This window comes from Odocoileus virginianus, chromosome 1 (genome assembly GCF_023699985.2).
Source record: "Odocoileus virginianus isolate 20LAN1187 ecotype Illinois chromosome 1, Ovbor_1.2, whole genome shotgun sequence".
NCBI lineage: Eukaryota > Metazoa > Chordata > Mammalia > Artiodactyla > Cervidae > Odocoileus > Odocoileus virginianus.
The window spans coordinates 68,788,415-68,808,389 of NC_069674.1; the positions used below are offsets into that span (position 1 = coordinate 68,788,415).

Sequence of the window (19,975 nt, forward strand, 5' to 3'; positions counted from 1 at the left end):
ATAAAATAGGTACTGAGTCCAGACCTACTTACAGCACAGGGAACTGGACTCAGTACTCTGTAATGACCTATATGGGAAAAGACTGTAAAAGAAGAGTGGATATCTATATGTACAACTGATTTACTTTGCCATACAGCAGAAGCTTAACATTGTAAATTGATTATACTCCGAAAAATTAAAAAAGAAAAAGGTTTAAAGATGCTTAAATGTTAAATGCACGTAGTTAGGCAATGGAGTCCGGCTTTTTGTTTTTTACAATTCCATAGAGACTTAGAGTTCATTGACTTTTCATGAAGCAGTTATTTGAGTGCTTTCTATATTTCACGCTCTGGCCAAAGGTGACAAGAAGGAGCTATTTTCCATTTGAAAGAGAATTGTGTGATAAATCAGAGTGATACTGAGAATTCTTCACTTTCCAAGACAATGAGATATTGTAGTTGAGAATGTTAAAGATGCAGTTGAGAGTGGTTTAAGGCTAATGAGGCGGCTGAAATAGTTATTGATGAGCTACTCATTTTTCCAGAATGTTGTAAAGCTTTTAGAACCCTGATAAAAGCATTCAAGATGATTATTTTGCTTTATGAGTTCTCCTAAGAAGAAGGTTTTTTTCAGCTTTTAATACAGTAAAAATTTGTGCCGAAAGACTTACTTGGTACTTCCCACATGGTAGGTGGCAGGAAGTAAACATTTTACACTTTCCTTTTGAAGGAAGGGAGAAGTTAAGTTTCATTTTTATGTTTATTTTATGTTTGTGAGGCAGGAAAGCGTGTTACAGGGCTGTCTGATAGAACTTTGTGTGATGGGTGATGGTAGAGATGTTCCGAATCTGTCTTGTCCGATACGGTGGCCACAAGCAAGCTCTTGAGCATTTGAGATACATGACTAGTTTGACTGAGGAACTGAAGTTTTAATTTTCTTTAATATATTTAAATGTCAATAGTCACATGGAGCTAGTGGCTATGTTATTGGCCAGAGTGGATAGAGAATTTAGCCCATATGATCAGAGACCATGTCTGTTTCAGACACTTGTTTCTTTTGCAGCTTTGTGTTTTAAACACATTAATTTCTTCATGTGTAAAATAAATACGAACGGTTGTGAGAAAAGTTTTCATCCTTCCAAGGATGTGGAGTTTCAGGTATCTTTTGCCTTAGTCTCCATTACAACTTCCTAATTGTTAAAACATAGAATGTCTTTTTCTTATATATATTATTTTCTCATTTGTTGCTATATACTTGTTCATATTCATTTGTTTAGTCTGGTTTTATGCATTTTTTAAAAATGTGAGAATGAGTTTAGAGTATCTCATTAGCAAACTCAAAAGGTACACTTGAATTTTTAGTTTTTGAAACTATGGGAGAGAAATCAGGACTGAGAATTTTGAGATCCATCATATTGGACTTTTTTTTTTTTTTTTAAACACTTGACATCAATATGAGTTGTCATTGTCCTTTGTTCCATTTCCACAATTACTTCAAATCCCCTTTTCCTTCCTTCATTGTTTAAATCAGAAACTAGATAAGCAAGTTGTTTTTATTTTTTCCAAAGTGCAAATGTGGGTGAAAGTGAATAGGTTTAGAACAGAAGAATGCTTAATTGTTCATTGTCTAGAGGCCATCATTCAGTTGTGCTAAGTCACTTCAGTCGAATCTCACTCTTTCCGACCCTGTAACCTGCCAGGTTCCTCTGTCTGTGGGATTCTCCAGGCAAGAACACTGGAGTGGATTGCCATTTCCTCCTCCAGGGAAGCTTTCCCACCCAAGGATTGAACCTGCATTTTTTGTCAACTGCATTGGCAGTCTGGTTCTTTACCACTAGTGCCACCTGGTGCTACAGTTGGAGCTTAGCAAAAAGACTTGCAAATAAAGTTATTGGCGTGCTGTAGAAATAAGGAATAATGGAAGGGTTGTACTATTGAGCCTTTAAGAGGGCTGAGGTAGGAGTCTGCAAACTGTAGAATTCTGGCTAAATACAGCCTGCCACCTGTGTTAGCATGGCCTGTCAGGTAAGATGGTTTTTATATTTTTAAATGACTGAATAAATTCAGAAGAAAATTTTGTGACATACAGAGATTATATAAAATTTGATTTTCAGTGTCCACAAAGTTTTATTGAAGCACAGTCACACACATTTGTTTACATATTAAGTGTGTGCTTTTGTGCTATAACAAAGACCATTTGCCTACAAAGTCTAAAATATTTGTCTGGTTCTTTGCAGAAAGTTTGCCAGCCTCTGGTCAGAATATTACTGAAAGATAGGGAAATATGAGACTATAAGCTAAGAAGTAGTTTTTTGAAAAGTAAGAGGCACATAACCAGTACTTAAAGTCTTAAATGGAAATACACTCATAGTGAGTCAACAAATGTGTATGAAGTGAGAGATGAATATGGGTTTTTTCTTCACAGAGCCTGAGTTCTGATAGAAAACTTGACAGGTGAACGCAAATTTCTGCAGGTTTTCTGGCCTTTACTTTCTCCTGTTAAAATTTAAGACTCTGGTACTGCTGAAATACTGTCTTCATCCTAATAATCATAAGTTTTATGCATGTTTGCTATTTTGCAGTAGCTCCTTTAAGTCACACGTGGCACCCAGGGCCTCCTCATAGGTTTCTACTTCCCTGACTTAAGCGTCTTACTGCTTCCTACAGGTTTTTTTTTTTTCTTAATGAACTTGTGAACACATCTTGCCCTCAAGATTCCCCAAGAGTAATTCTGGGCTTAGAGAAATTATTTTTCAGTTCCTTAGCAAAGACCTGTTCTTGTTCAGTCACAAACTCATGTCTCACTCTTTGTGACCACATAGACTGCTGCATGCCAGGCTCCCTGTCCTTCACTATCTCCTGGAGTTTGCTCAAACTCAAGTCCATTGATTTGGTATTTCCATCCAACCGTCTCATCCTCTGTCACCCCCTTCTTCTCTTGCCCTCAGTCTTTCCCAGCATCAAAATCTTTTCCAGTGAGTTGGTTCTTCACATCAGGTAGCCAGAGTATTGGAGCTTCAGCACCAGTCCTTCCAATGAATATTCAGGGTTGATTACCTTTAGAATTGACTGGTTTGATCTCCTTGCAGTCCAAAACCATAGCTTTGACTAGACAGACCTTTGTCAGCAAAGTAATGTCTCTGCTTTTTAATATGTTGTCTAGGTTTGTCATAGGTTTTCTTCGGTGAACCAAGCGTCTTTTAATATTATGGCTGCAGTCACCGTCTGCAGTGATTTTGGAGCCTAAGAAAATAAAGTCAGTCACGGTTTCCATTTTTTTCCCCATCTAATTGGCATGAAGTAATTGGACTACAACATAGAGTTCTAGAAAAACCTCTACTTCTGCTTTATTGACTGTGTCAAAACCTTTGACTGTGTGGATCACCACAAACTGTGGAAAATTCTAAAAGAGGTGGGAATACCAGACCACCTAACCTGCCTCTTGAGAAATCTGTGTGCAGGTCAGGAAGCAAGAGTTAGAACTGGAGATGGAAAGACTGGTTCCCAATAGGGAAAGGAGTATATCAAGGCTGTATATTGTCACCCTGCTTATTTAACTTATATGCAGAGTACATCATGAGAAATGCTGGGCTGGATGAATCACAAGCTGGAATCAAGATTCAGTTCATTGGCTCAGTCATGTCCAACTCTTTGTGACCCTATGAACCGCAGGACGCCAGGCCTCCCTGTCCATCACCAACTCACGGAGTCCACCCAAACCCATGTGCATGGAGTCGATGATGCCATCCAACCATCTCATCCTCTGTCATTCGCTTCTCTTCCTGCCCTCAATCTTTCCCAGTATCAGGGTCTTTTCCAGTGAGTCAGCTCTTCACATCAGGTGGCCAAAGTATTGGAGTTTCAGCTTCAACATCAGTCCATCCAATGAACACCCAGGACTGATCTCCTTTAGGATGGACTGGTTGAATCTTCTTGCAGTCCAAGGGACTCTCAAGAGTCTTCTCCAATACCACAGTTCAAAAGCATCAGTTCTTCAGCACTTCAGCACTTCTTTATGGTCCAACTCTCACATCCATACATGACTACTGGAAAAACCATAGCCTTGACTAGATGAACCTTTGTTGACAAACTAATGTCTCTGTTTTTTAATATGCCATCTAGGTTGGTCATAACTTTCCTTCCAAGGAGTAAGTGTCTTTTAATTTCATTGATGCAATCACCATCTACAGTGATTTTTGGAGCCCAGAAAAATAAACTCAGCCACCGTTTCCCCATCTATTTGCCATGAAGTGACAGGACCAGATGCCATGATCTTAATTTTCTGAATGTTGAATTTTAAGCCAACTTTTTCACTCTCCTCTTTCAGGTTCTGCCATAAGGGTGATGTCATCTGCATATCTGAGGTTATTGATATTTCTCCCGGCAATCTTAATTCCAGCTTGTGATTCATCCGGCTCAGCATTTCACATGATGTACTCTGCATATAAGTTAAATAAGGAGGATGACAATATACTGCCTTGATATACTCCTTTCCCAAAATTGAACCAGTCTGTTGTTCCTTGTCCAGTTCTAACTGTTGCTTCTTGACCTGCATACAGGTTTCTCAGGAGGCAGGTCAGGTGGTCTGGTATTCCCATCTCTTTAAGAATTTTCCACACTTTGTTGTGTTCCACACAGTCAAAGGTTTTAGTATAGTCAATAAAGCAGAAGTAGATGTTTTTCTGGAATTCCCTTGCTTTTTCTATGATCCAGCAGATGTTGGCAGTTTGATATCTGTTTCCTCTGCCTTTTCTAAATCCACCTTGTACCTCTGGAAGTTTTCGGTTCATGTATTGAAGCCTAGTTTGAAGGATTTTGAGTGTTACCTTGCTAGCATGTGAAATAACTGCAATTGTGGGGTAGTTTGAACATTCTTTGGCATTGCCCGTCTTTGGAATTGAAATGAAAACTGACCTTTTTCATTCCTATGGTCACTGCTGAGTTTTCCAAACTTGGTGGCATGTTGAGTGCAGCACTTTAACAGCATATCTTTTAGGATTTGAAATAGCTCAACTGGAATTCCGTCAGCTCGTCTAGCTTTGTTTGAAATAATATGGAGAGGTCCCAAATAACCTTTGTTTACATGGAATATGTCTATCAATTATTACTCTATTAAAATTTTAACTTGAGTTAAAAATTTATTTATAAGTAAGTTTATTGTTTCTTAAAAATGATGGCATCATAGTCACATAAATAACATTTTAAAAATGAAAGGTAACTTTTCCAAAATAAACATTTACTGAGAAAAATGGCATTGTTTTACATTTTTTGCAAGACTCAATATTTGACTTAACAGAAGACAGTTGGATTCTCATATTTACCTCTTCTTTCAGTCTGTTGTGAGGTACTGTTTGAAGTATATGTGAAGGAAATCTGGCCTTGGACAGATTTATTGTTAGAAAAAAAGTGTGTTTTTAGAGCCTTTCACATAACTGTGGATATTTTTTGTTATCACACTGAAACTTGGCAAATGTTAAAACGGAAGTTGATGGAAGAAAGATTGTATTGTGGAATCTGAACCCATATTGATGGATTTAGCATAAGTCTTGCTGAAGACAAAAATCAACATTTTTAAGTAACCACAAATACTTTGATCTGTTTTTCTTTAATTGGTAGGCTTGCTTCACTCACTTTTTAAGAAGATGTCTACCATACCCACGTGTGAATAAGTAAAGTTTGTATATGTGTTCTTTTAAGTAAAAATGATGTGTCATGAAAAAAGTAGCTTGTTTAGCTGACAACTCAGTGGTCAGAATGCTTTTTCTTGAGTGATAATGATATCTTGAATGATAGTATAATATCATATTATTCTATGATAATATTTTGTTGAGCAGCAGTAGTTTTTTGTGTGTTCTATCACAGAATTTTAAAAGTATAAGGGTGAAGATTAAAACTTTATTTTTTTTTACTTCTTCATTAAAGACCATCTTAAGTGAAAAGCCTTTTTTTTAATAATAATGTTGACGTTTACACTGACTAGTACGGGTAGGGATTGTTGTGTTGATTCCTGCTAAGGCACTGGCGTTTTTATCTACCACTGTTAGTGCACCATCAGTGGAAGAAAGCAAACAGCATTTTAGTATTATTCTCAGGGCCCACAGGAGTCCCTTAAAATACATCATCTGAACATAATCAGGTTTGCTTCTTTCTAGTTTGTGTGTGTTTTGTTTGGGCCCTGCTTTGAGAACTGCTGTTGAACAGTTTCGCTCAGTATTCGAGACTCAGTCATTACTGAATTTTTCTGGAAATCTCAGTTTGATTTTTTTTTCTTCCTTCAGCATTTTGTTAGAGTATTTAATGCAGTGTGATGGTGTGAGCTTCTTGAGGATATATACTTGGTGCATAGTCCCTGGATTACAGTACATGAACAAAAAAATGTTTGTGGAATGATTGAGGTAGTTGACACAGATATTTAAGAGAACTCCTAACCTAGCCTGGAATCTTTACCAAAAGAAAAAATGGCCCTATATACCTCTGTTTAGAATTCTTGAAATGTTTTTGCGCATAGAACATTAAATATTATTTACAGTATTGACCCATAGTTATACTACATAAAAGATAAAATTATACCTACCAATCTGTGTGTGAGACTAGGACTTTCATTAAAGTTAATGCTGAAATGGATCAAAGGAGCAAGTTTGAATATCTCTGTTCAAAAAACCTTTTAAATTAGGAATAGAAAGACCCTTAAAAGCATTTTAAAAGGGGAATTCCCTGGCAGTCTAATGATGAAGACTGTTCTTCCAAGGCAGGGAACACGAGTTCCATCCCTGGTCAGGAAACTAAGATCCCACATGCATCATGACATGGGCCTCCACCCCCCCAAGAAAATAAAATAATCAGTCTTAACCTGATAGACTTGGTCTTATTAAATGTTGTAAATAAACCATTCCCATTAAAATTAGGAAACAGATTGGGTTGACAACAGTTGCTTGGTGTTAATTCTGCTACTGCAGTCAGATAAAATACTAAACAAAACATACACAAATTAGAAATAAGCATAGTTTATTATTTTCAGGTTATATTGTCCACTTGAAAAATTTGAGACCATTTTGAAAATTATAATAATCAAGAAGAGTTAAAGAAAATTAGCTGTTCTAAACAGAAAAAAATCAAATTTTAAAAGCATTTCAGGAGTAATTTATTGGACATATAATGAAAAACCCTGTTTACAAAAGGATCTCAAAGTTATGATTTCTCTTGTAATTGAGGTCATTTATGCAGATAAATAATTTGGACAAGTTATTTAGTTAGAACATGGACATTTAATGTCAGTACTTTTAGCTTGAGACTCTTAGGTGAGACCTGTTATTTGAATGAATTTGTTACAGAATTTTTAAAAGATAAAGTTTTAAGTCAGCTCTTATTTTTGCCTCATAATAATTTCTGATTAGTGCTTTGTTATATCTTAAAACATTTTTAGGTTTCAGGTATAGGAATTATATTGAAACACATTTTCATAAGATTTCTTTTTTAAAGTTTTTTTGGTTATGAGAAATTTCAAACTTAGAAGTTGAGCTAATAGCATATTAAATCCCAAGCATCTGTTACCTAAATTTTAAAAATTACTAGTTTTGCTCAATTCTATTTTTCCCCCCTTTTGTGAATGTTTTAAAGCATGTATGAGATACATTATTTCACTCCTATATACTTCCATATGCATGCTGCCATAAAAAAGTACTATAGACTGGGTGGCATGAACAGTAGACACTTATTTTCTCACATTTCTAGAGGATAGAGGTCTCAGATGAGGGTGCCAGCATGGTTGGGTTCTGGTGAGGGCCATCCTCCTGGTTTGCGGATGGCTTTCTTGCAGAGTTCTCACTGCGGAAGAGAGAGTAAATTCTCAGATTTATCTTCTTTTTAGGGCGCTAATCCTCTCATAAGAGCCTTATGCTCATGATCTCATCTGAACCTAATTATTTACCAAAGGCCCCATCGCCAAATACTATCACGGTGTTGGTTTTGGGTTTCAGCGTATGAATTTTGGGCTGAGGAGATGGGACACAATTCAGTTCATGGCTGTATCTACAACACTTGTTTATGTTCTTATACATAATTCCAATGCTTTATCATACCTAACCGAATTAATAAAAATCTTTGTTGTCATCTGAAACCAAATCTATATTCACATTTCCACAGTTACCTAAAGGGTTTTTTTTTTTCCCCCACAGTGGATTTGTTAAAATTGGGATCCAGAAATAAGTCTATGTGTTCTATTGCTATGCTTTTCAGATCTGGGTAACTAAAAGAATGATTTTAAAAGCAGTGCAGTGGAACAACTGACTTTTTATTCCATCAACAGTTGTATAAAGAACACAATGAGGAAGGAGAGGGGAGGGACTGCTATGGAGTAAAAGTTACTTAAAATGTAACAGAAACCGATGTAATATGTGAGTCCCCCCTTTGGATCTTTATTTTAATAGCTCAGCTGTAAAAAGGTGGCAATATCATGAGTTCTCTAGCTCCAATAGTTTAGAAAATAGGAGCATATAAACATTTGAGTTGTGAAGAAAAATTCTGAAAGTATCAATGTTTTAATTAAATAAGCATTTTTATAGTTCTCATAAGTTTATAACAGTCCTAACACACTAATGTAAATGTTATGTGAGGATATTGTTAAAAGCCAAGGAACTGTTGACTCATGATACAGCTTTAGAAATTTCTCCAAAGCTGAATTCATCACAGTAGTTTTATAAAATTTTACAAAGAACACTTAAGATATTTTTGACAGTGAATATTTGAGGTGAAATGACATTATCCAAATATGATTTTAACCAGTAGGTGGCAACAAATCAATATCTGAATTTAGTTTTAAGAAAATTCTTAGGGAAATAGTTTGTCATTGACAAGGTGCATTTGATTTTTCGCCACAAATATTTTGTGCTTACATCTTTAATACATGATTTTTAATAATATAGATTTTATTTTATATTATATGCATAGTGCATTGTAAAGATGTGATTGATTTTTGATAGTTGAATTTATTTTATTTATTTTTTTAGTTCTACCACTTTATTTCTACCAACCCATCTCCCTCCACCCTCGTGCACACATGCTCAGTCACGTAACCCCATGGACTGCAGCCCGCCAGGCTCCTCTGTCCATGGACTTTTCCAGGCAAGAGTACTGGAGTGGGTTGCATTTCCTTCTCCATATAGTTGCATTTAAAAACTGAGCAGTATTGCAGTTACTTGGTTTATTACTTGATAGAAACCAGTAGTCAATGATGATTTGAAGAATTATTCTTTTGTCTTGCATTTTTTAAAGTTTAATGTAATGATATTTAACTTAATGCAAATAAGCTAATGCTTTTAAGGAAAACTTTGTAGAACTGTGTGATAGAAAAAATTGGGAAAAATCAGTGTTTATCAGTAAGGGTTATATTTGTGTGATTATTGTAATGTAAATGCTCTAGATCTATTGTCATTTTTATCAACTGTACCTAACAGCATTGCATCAGAAAGTTTGACACATGACACAAGAATTGTAGCATCCTGGTGAAGTTTTCCAGTGACTCAGTTCCTTATTTTGTTGATGGATATGTGTATATTTTCTTCTTTCTGTTTCTCTCTTGTAAAACTATGAAAATGGGTTGGCGGGGTTATACCAGAAAGTTAATGGTGTAACTTTGGAAGTAGGAGAGGAGGTTGGGGTTCAAGAATTTGCTTTAAAGAGTTAACTTAGCTATTTTTTATAATATTAATAGTTGTTCATTCTGAAGAGGGAGAATGAATCTTTGTTAAAGTACCATTTGTTTTTTTCTGTGTCATTTGAATTAAAATAGACACAATTGAACGTAAGTAATTTTGATGAGAGCAACTAGTGATTATAAAATGTTAATTGTGATTTCATGTTAAAAATGTAAAGATATATACATCTTGCATTTTGTCCATTATCTGTATATATAAACTAAATGTCATTATTTGATACTTGATAGAGTAAACATTTTGGAGAATTATTCAGTCTATACTCATCTTTTTGATGTAAATTTATTCATCATAATTTATATGGATACACATTTGTAGGCTTTTGCTGGTTTCTTATTTTTTATTTTATGAATGTAACTTCTGTAGATATCTTTTGTGCAGTTATTATCCCTTTTTTAAAAATTGAAGTAAAGTTGATTTATAATGCTGTATTTTTGCTTTCCAATAAAGTAATTCAGTTATATGTGCAGTCTTTTTTAAATATTCTTTTCTGTTATGGTTTATCATAGGATATTGAATATAATTCTCTGTGCTATAAGTAGGACCTTGCTGCTTACCCATTCTATATATAAAAGTTTACATTTAGATTGTCTTTATTTTTTTTATTTTTTATTTTTTTTTAATAGGCACTGGAGTCATGGAAAAATAACGTTTATTCTACTAGGAATGCCAACTTATTGAGTATTCTCCAAAGTGGAAATTACACAACGCCATTTCAGGAACAGACTGCTCAACCCACCCTCAACATCCACAAATGACTATCACAATAGTTAAACCACATCAAAACAGTCCAACATAATTAGGCTTCAATATATTGGACCATTATGTTCTTCTAAGATGCTAATAAACCAAAACCAGAAATATTAACATCAAAAGAAAAGATATTACTTGAGGCTAATTATCATACAGATTGTTAGTTCCTTGCTGTATCCCATCCAGAACATTAATAAAGGAAATATTTTACTGCAAAGAAAATTTTATTTTATATATATTACTAGTCATGAATTTGTCATTATAACATAAATGCTGTCCAATGCCATTAACCAAATGGCATGACCATTTTATGTCCACAATTCACTTCTGTATTTACAAACAGTTTTCATGACTTATAAAAGTATGTCTCTCAGTGAAGGTTTAACGTTGAGATGCAACCTAGCATCCATAATAATATTTGCTGTTCTGCAGATATCAATGTAGGACAGAAGTATTTACTCCCCTTTCATCTGAGTGACATGTAGGGGAAAAAAAAGATCAACAGTTTACAAGTTCTAAGTCTCCAAAGAAGATTTCCAGATGCACTTAAAGAATTGCTTACAGACAGTAAGAGTTTTAAGAAACATCCTCCATGTCCACATCCTCTTGTAATTTCTGTACCATTTTGTCTTCCAGCTGCTTTCCTTTGCCTGCAAGAGAGGCCCGGATAAGATGGATGTTTTGCTTGACCTCTTTAACGTCCTGAACTTTCTGTAGTTCTTTACTTTTCTTGAACCTGTTCATTATAAATTTAGCTTGTCGCTTCTGTTTGATCTCTTCAACTCTCTTCATTGCATCCATGGTTTTATTCCATAGTGCTCGCTGGTATTTAACAGGTTCATTTCTACGTTTTTCAAATTCAAATGAATTATCCACCGTGAGCTCTTTACCAGCTGCTTTCCGGAACGCTTTAGTCCATCTGACCTTGCGAGGATTGCGCTTCTTTTTGAAGTTTTTATGGCACTTGGATTTACAAAATCTGAACACCTTGCAATCATTATGAATGAACATCATGCCGTGGCCTGGGTAGATAGGGCCCGAACAGAAATAACACTTTTCAATCCGCATGTTGAATGCGTGTGGAAACTCGCCGGCCGAACACCCAGCTGAAGAGTTAGATTGTCTTTATAAAGGGTAAAGTAATGTGCAATTCTGCTGATGTGTGTATGTACTGCCTTCTCCCCATCCCTGGCTACTTTTGGCTTCATACGTGATTTAATTTTGTAGTTGGATAAATGCAAGTGGCTGTCAGGAATGCACTTCACCTGCTTAATGATATATTTTGCTTAGGGACTTGTGTGCTCCATACTTTAAAATGCCCTCTTATGTAACTTACCCTTGTTTTGTTTTCTCATTCATGGTGACCCTGGGTTCTTGGCTGCCTGTGGCCTTCGCACTGCTGTTTTACCTATCCTTCATTTGGCTAGTTTGTTTGTTTCTTTAAATATTAAAAAAAATTATTTGTGCCAGGTCTTAGTTGCAGCACTGGGATCTTCAGTCTTGGTGTGTGGCATGTGGGATTTTTTAATTAGAGCATGTGACATCTGATTCCCTAACCAGGAATCTAACTCAGGGCCCCTATATTGGGCACCGAATCCCAGCCACTGAACCACCAGGGAGATCTGGCTGGTTTCTTATTCTTCCTCCTTGCATCAGCTTTGATGTGCTTTAAGAAAATTTTTTATAACCGTTGCACCTACAGTGCATCTTCAGTTGTGTTCTCTTGGAGCAGTGCATCTTTTCCTCTGTAGTGTTTACAGGATAATTCCATTGCTTTTTGTGCTTTTTGCCCATCTGCCTACTAGACTTAAGCTCTGTGAGACCAAGGGCCTATGTGCTCTATGCAAACCCTACACAATTTCAGGGCCTACGGCAGTGCTTGGAATGTTGTGTTCATTTAATAAATAGTTGTTGAATGAATGAACTTGAAAGATTTAAGACTTACATGTCAGAACTCATTTAACTATCTTCTGTTCTTTATGTATTAATGAATTTTTCTCTCCAAAGTTAGAGTATGCTCTCAGGATCAAAACTTTGTTTTATGGATTATTCTTTATGTTTAGCTCTCTGACACATCTGGAAGTTATTGTAGAATGTCGTGTTAGGTATAATCCAGAGTGATATGTAATACCCATTTGCTGTAAACTACACTTATTGTGCATTTCTTATTGTTAGTTACTGAGAACTTAAAATGTAAATCTGTAGAGAAATCGTTTTAGTCCATTAATGAATATCTTTTCTGTTTCAAGAGAAAAATCTGTTTTTTGTTTTTGACTTTTTTTTTCCCCCTGGCCACGTGGCTTGGATTTTAATTCTCTCCCAGGAATTGAACCCAAGCCCTCTGCAGTGAAAGTGTGAAGTCCTAAGCACTGGACCACCAGGGAATTCCCTAGAAAAATCTACTTTTAAACTAATAGATTTTCAGTTAGCATGGTAGCATGAATATATAATAATTACCATTTAAATTATTTACTTTTTATCAAACCCATCTCAATTTTACCATCAAAGGAGCAAGTTACAGAAAATACGTAGTTTTGTCCTGCGTTTCATGTAAACTCTGTGGTGTTGTCCTTTTCACATTTGGGTAGGTTTCATGTTTTTAGGTTAAGTAGTACTTTGTATTTTATCTGTTCATCCATCCTACAACTTTATTCTTTGCTCAGCTGTTTGAGAGTATGTTATAGACATACTAACTTCACCCCTAAGTAATTCAGCATGTCTCCTAAGAAGAGAGATTTTTCCTACAATACAGTCATAAAGTAAGTGTGACTCTCAGGCAATTTAGTCTTGGTAGTACAGTATTTTCATCTCATGTATGTGTTATGTGCTCAGTTGTGTCTGACTCTCTGCGACATCATAGACTGTAGCCTGCCAGGCTCCTCTGTCCATGGGCTTTCCTAGGCGGGAATACTGGGGTGGGTTGCCATTTCCTGCTCCAGGGGATCTTCCCGTCCCAGACCCATGTCTCCTGCATTGGCAGGTAGATTCTTTACTACTGAGCCACACACTGTGTGTGTGTGTGTACACATAAAATTTAAATCCAAGTTTACACATTGCATTTAGTTGTCATGTTTCTTAGTTCTCCTTAATATGGAGTAGTACTTCTGAAATTCTCTGTGATGAAGGACCAGTTTTTCCTTTTTTCCATTTTCTATGGACCTGTAAATTTGTAAAATATTTTTATTGTATAGTTGTATTTTATTATATGTATTTTTATAAAATACAGTAAAAAATTCTTAGGAAAATGGAAGAAATAAAGATTTAAAAATATAACTTATTTTAAAAATCAGATTCTACTTTGAAGTTGTTTTAAAAATCCCTGAACCTGTAATTTTTTTTTCTATACGGTCATGAGAGTTTAAAAAAGTCCAGGCCAGTTGTTTTATAGGTGCATCTTTTCATTTAGATTTGAGTGGTTGTTTTGTCATGATAAAAATCAGATAAATACTTTGACCAGAATACAGCATAGGAGATTTTATATCCTTCTCAGTGCCTCACAGATGGGGTACATAATTACTGCTAATGTTAATAACCACTTGATTAAAATGGTATCTTCCAGATTTTTTGATATCGTAGTGGTTACTTTTCCCTTTTAAAATTAGTAAGATACTTTGAGACTGTGTGAATATCTGTTCTTTTATTTATACTGTGGCTCTAATATACCACGATGTTTCTTGATTCAGTCAGCTGTGGGTTGCCAGGTGATAATTGTTACCTTTAACGTTGACTAGTTGTCATTGTTTTGAAGAGAAGAGCTTTTCCTGGTCTCACAGAGTTTGTAAGCCACTGAGTAGAGACCAGCCCTGTCTTTGCCTTTTCTGCAGGATGCGTGTCTGGTGTGGAGGTGATAGGACTGGCTGTCTGTGTCTGACATCTCCCACTCCCCTTTCTGTACCTTCTCCGTCACTGCTCTTTGTTCTGTTTCCCGTTTTCTTGTTTTCCCTGGACTCCCTGGTTCAGAACTGTGTCCAGGCCTGTGAGGGCTCTATCTCCTTTTTTTTCTCACTGTCAAAACTGATTTATTCAGTCTGCATTAATGCATGAGGTTTTGTTGTTTTATTTAACTTTTCATACCTGTTTGTATTTTAAGAGATTTCTAATAAGGTGAGTGAATAGATTAGATGACTAGTAGCCAGTGTGACATGGTGAAATATGAAGGAAAAAAGAAGAAAATTTGTAGGGGGTGGTTAATGCTGGGAAGCAGCCCATCCTGTGATCAATGTCATGTAGGCTCATTTCTGAGACTGGGACCCTAAGTCACGCCTTTTTTGTTGTTGTTAATACCTTTTACTACTGGACTGCAGATTAATTTAAAGCCCCCGACCCCTGACCCCTAATCTCTTGTATGATCCCAGTCTGTTTGTATGATGTTGTCATTACAAAGGTCCGTCTAGTCAAAGCTGTGGTTTTTCCAGTGGTCATGTATGGATGTGAGATTTGACCATAAAGAAAGCTGAGCGCTGAAGAATTGATGCTTTTGAACTGTGGTGTTGGAGAAGACTCTTGAGAGTCCCTTGGACAGCAAGGAGATCAAACCAGTCCATCCTGAAGGAAATCAACCCTGAATATTCATTGGAAGGACTGATGCTGAACCTGAAGCTCCAGTGCTTTGTCTACCTGATGCAAAGAACTGACTCTTTGGAAAAGACCCTGATGCTGGGAAGGATTGAAGGCAGGAGGAGAAGGGAACAACAGAGGATGAGATGGTTGGATGGCATCACCAACTCAATGGACATGAGTTTGAGTAGACTCCAGGAGTTGGTGATGGACAGGGAGGCCTGGCGTGCTGCAGTCCATGGGGTCGCAAAGAAGTGGACACGACTGAGCGACTGAACTGAGCCAAGAGGTAGATACAGTTATTTGTGTGGCTCCTTTGGAAAGTAGCAGTCTGTATATTTGGTATCTTCTAGAAGAAACTCTCGTATGTTTGAGAGTTCTTTAAATTAGCTCATCCAAATTTAGTGTATCTGTCTTCCTCCGATTCAGCAAATATTAGGGACTTGGTATAAGTGGGCATTGCTTGGCACTGGGGGTACAATAATGGGCAAGCAGATGTGGCCTTACCCTGCAGCATAGTGTATTCTAGTTGGGGAGTCAGATGAGTAAGACAGTTACACTTCTCAAAGTGAATGAACAGTGATGGGAGTAGAATAAGATGCTATGGGAAAACTACCTGAATTTGGCATGGAAAAGGAACATTTCTTGAAGACCAGGATGTGGGGAGAGGTGAAAAATCAGGACACTGTGGCACTGCTTCTGTGAACAGGTAGTAAGTATTTTTGCCTTTTCTGGCCACACCTCTGTTGCAGCTACTTGACCCTGTGATTGCAGCGCAAAATCAGCCAGAGACAGTAAAAAAATGAATGAGTGTGGTAATGTTTGAGTCAGACTTTATTTCTGGACAGTGTACTTTGAATTATGTTTAATTTTCAGGTGTAATGAAATATTCTTTTTATTTAATTCCCCCCCAACCATTTAAAAATGTAAAAACCATTTTTAGCTCACATGTAAGAAAAACAGATGGTGGGCTGTAGGCTCCTAAATCTTGGAATATGGTGCTAAAAATCCCGTTATCAATTCTATAAAATTGATGCTGTTATGTAATATATCTGTAGTCAGTGCATGTGCTAGTCTGTTAGTAAGATATACATTTGTAGGTAGGATAGAAAACTATGGTATTTCTGCGCCTCTTGCTATTTTTTTAAAAACATTCCCATAATTCTTTAAGTTGAAAGTAAAGGATGTTGAGTATTAATGAAGGTACACATGCAGAGACACTTGCCTGGTATAATAGTAAATTTAGAAGGCCCTGATTCCAGTCATGATCTTGTCAGTTATTGGCTCTGTAATGTTGAGCAGGTCATTACACTTTTCTGAGCCTTATTTGTGAAAAAGAGAAGCTTAACACAGATAGTGCTCAGAATTACTGTAAATAATAGCATACTTTAAAGCACCATGTAGAGGGATCGGGTGGAGAGGGAGGTGGGAGGGGGGACTGGGATGGGGAATACATGTAAATCCATGGCTAATTCATTTCAATGTATGACAAAAACTACTGTAATGATGTAAAGTAATTAGCCTCCAACTAATAAAAATAAATGGAAAAAAAAAGAAAAAAAAAATAAAGCACCATGTAGTGTCAGTATCTTAAAATTACACAGCCATTTCTAATATCTTCACATATCATATAGATGTAAGATGGCATTATGATTGATTAGTTTATGTCATTAAGATGTGTTCTTGAAGAATTCAGGCATCATGCAGATATTCAGTGTCTGCTATATTCTAGGTGTTTGAGGATGCAATAGTAAACAGAAATTGTTCTGTCCTTGTGGGTTATAACTTGATGTGATACAGTATCAGTCATAAGTGCTGTGAAGAAAGGGAAGGGGATAGGTAGGGATTGTGGGGATGGTGGATGAGGAAGAAACTGGGAAACTGCCTCTGGAAATGATGTTTGAACCAAGACCTTGTGGATTTGGGAAGTGGAGGAGCTTTCAGAGAGATAGAACGTCCAGTGTAAAGACCTGAGGTAAGAAAGAATTTACTATATTTGAAAAGCAGAATAAAGGCCAGCAAGAATAGATTAGATCAAGTGATGTAGGAAGGTAGGGGACAGATTTATAGGGCCTAGTGGACCAAGAAGAAGAGTTTGGATTTTATTCTGAGATTAAAAAGCTGTTGGAGGATTTTGAGCAATGAAGTGAAATAACCTAAGTCCATTTAAAAGTGATAAATCTCCCTTTCCCCTTTCTCCTCAGCAATTTTTTGTCCTAAAGCCATTAGGTAATGCATGGCAACGTAGGTACTCACAGTGTGAGGAGGGGATATGGGAGGCTTTATGGCCCCTGAGCAGCTTGTGTGGGCTGAGTTGCTTCATTTGTGTCCAACTCTTCGACCCCATGTTCTGTATAGCCCACCAGGATCCTCTGTCCCTAGGATTCTGCAGGCAAAAATAGTGGAGTGGGTTGCCATTTCCTTCTCCAGGGGATCTTCCCAATCCAGGGATTGAACCTGTGTCTCTTACTTCTCTTGCATTGGCAGGCAGGTTCTATACCACTAGCACCACCTGGGAAGCCTGAGCAGCTTATTTGGCCCCAATTGGGATGAGGAGGGTGGCCTGGACAGAGTGTCCATGCTGGGAGGGCCTGACAGTTGTCACAAGAGTCAGAGGCCAAGCAGGGTGAAGACAGGATTTCTCCTACCTGATGGCCTGATGTGGGATGCCACAGCTCAGCCAAGGTTAGGATAGGGTGTTAAGGGAGAGCAGACTGGATGGCGAGTCCAACCATTGCCTCCCCCATGTATAAGGGGTGGCCTGGGGTGGAGTGTGAGCATTAAGTCATAGTAGTCTGTCAGTCTTAATTTTCTGATCTTGATGATTTTATTGTAGTTACATAGACCATCCTTGTTCTTAGCATTTGAGTATGATGGAACATCAACATTGGCAACTTCTGAGCTGGTTTGGGGAAACCATTTCTTTGTACTGTACTTTAGTGCAATTTTGTTGTTTCAAAACTGAAAAAGAGAAAAGAAAACCAAAATCCAGTAATGTCTCTCTGGTTACTGTGTAGGATGTGGACTGTAGAGTGACAGGAGTGAAAGTGTGAAAATCAGGGAGGAGACTGCTGCAGTCTAGTCTGGGCAGATTGTGACAGCAGAGTGGGCAGGTGATTTCAGTGGAGGAGGTGAGAATGGTCAGATTGCAGACTTCTTTTGAAGGTAGAGCTAACTGGATTTGGATAAGAGTCAAGGATAGCTTCTTAGTTTTTTCTTGTGTGTGTGTCTGTGTTTGCTTAGTTTTCTTCAAGGTGTGAGGATCTAGAAAAAGATGCTATTAAATAATGCAAGAATTCATTTTTTTTTAATAGGGTTTGTGAAAGCAACTGATTTCTAGTCTTAGCTTACCCACTGAGAATGGTGTGTGAACTTAACTTCTGTCTTGACATTTCTTGTTCTTTGTTACTTCATATGGATAACATAGTATAGAGTGTTTACAATGGGACCATGAGGCTGCTTTAGCCGTGAGAGGTCTTGATAACGGATTGGTTGCTGACTTCTAAAGAGCTTCTTAGCCTGCATGGGTCAGACTGTAAAGAGGGAGACCCGGGTTCAATCCCTGGGTCGGGAAGATCCTCTGGAGAAGGAAATGGCAGCCCACTCCAGTACTCTTGCCTGGAAAATCCCATGGATGGAGGAGCCTGGTGGGTTACAGTCCATGGGGTCACAAAGAGTTGGACATGACTCAGAGACTTCACTTTAATTTTCAAAGAGCTTGTTAGTGATGAAGTGAAATACTTTGTCTTTGAAACCATTTTGTTAAATATTTTTATCATTGACTTGGATAAAGACATATATTACCTAACTGTTAAATTAGCACATATAGGGATCTTGAGAGCTGCCCTTTGAGAGAAAATGCAGTTGGGATTCGTAAAAGTCTTGCTTGAAAGAAACCACTTCTAAGTGATTGTTACTGATGAATACCATCAGTTAACCTCCCAATGTACTTACTTCAGTGTACATGGTGGACTTTACAATAGGAATAATAGGATTACTGGGTACTAAGTGGAAATTAGTGGGAAACTCAAGGCATGGTGCCTTATCAATGCCTCCGTTAGTTGTCAGTAGCATTCCTCCCCAGTCAGAGAGTGTATCAGCTTTGCTTATTCCCACTGTACCTTCATTTTTTTTTCCAGCTATGAATCATTTGGTCAGAGTGCTTTTAAGGAAAGACATTTGAATATTTTCAAAAATTTGTTTCTATTGTGCAAACTTGAGTAGACATTTTTGAAAAAAGCTTTTATAGGTAAAATTTTCAGCCAGTTAGCTTGACTGCACTGTGGAAGGGTGTGAGTGAAGTGATATGTTCTCAAATCACTACAATAGTATTAAAGATAAAAATAATATTTATATAATACTATGCATAATATATTTTTACCTCTTGGAAGTTAATGTACTATTTCTTCTTTGTTCTTCTTGAAATAGTCACTCGAAATGCAAGAAACACTGGTTCCCTCTGTTGTTAGTATGTAGCATCTTCTACACTTTAGTCCTGAGTTACTTAGTAACTAAATTTGAAGAAAGATTTTATTGTTCTTAACATTCTGTATAGTGCCAGCAATATTTTATTTGCATTAATAAGATCAGTCCTTACAAAAAGTTACTTTCTTCTGTGTCTCAAATATGAAATATGGGTGTTTCAGAGAAATTTTTGTGCAGTTCTGCCTTGTGGTTTGAAGTTTGAAACTCAGGAGGAAGTCATTTGATACCTGAATTTTCTGATGTTTTTGCTGATCTTTCACTTTCATTTGTTTCTGAATTTTATTAAAGAAGTTTTGGGCTTCCCAGTTGGGAAACAGTGGTAAAAACTCTGCCTGCTGATGCAGGAGATGTGGGTTTGATACCTGGGTTGAATAGATCCCCTGGAGGAGGAAATGGTAACCCACTCCAGTATTATTGCCGGAAAATTCCACGACTAGAGGAGCCTGGTGGGCACAGAGAGTCAGACGCGACTGCGTGACTGTGCATGCACAC

At 37.1% G+C, this 19,975-nt stretch overlaps 1 protein-coding gene and 1 pseudogene across 12 annotated transcripts in view; one reads left to right on the forward strand and one right to left on the reverse strand.

Moving 5' to 3' along the window:
• SRPK2 (SRSF protein kinase 2) overlaps positions 1-19,975 on the forward strand; it is a 248,141-nt gene that overhangs the window by 41,829 nt on the left and 186,337 nt on the right. The window lies entirely within an intron of this gene.
• On the reverse strand, positions 10,552-11,524 carry LOC139035672 (probable ribosome biogenesis protein RLP24 pseudogene; annotated as a pseudogene).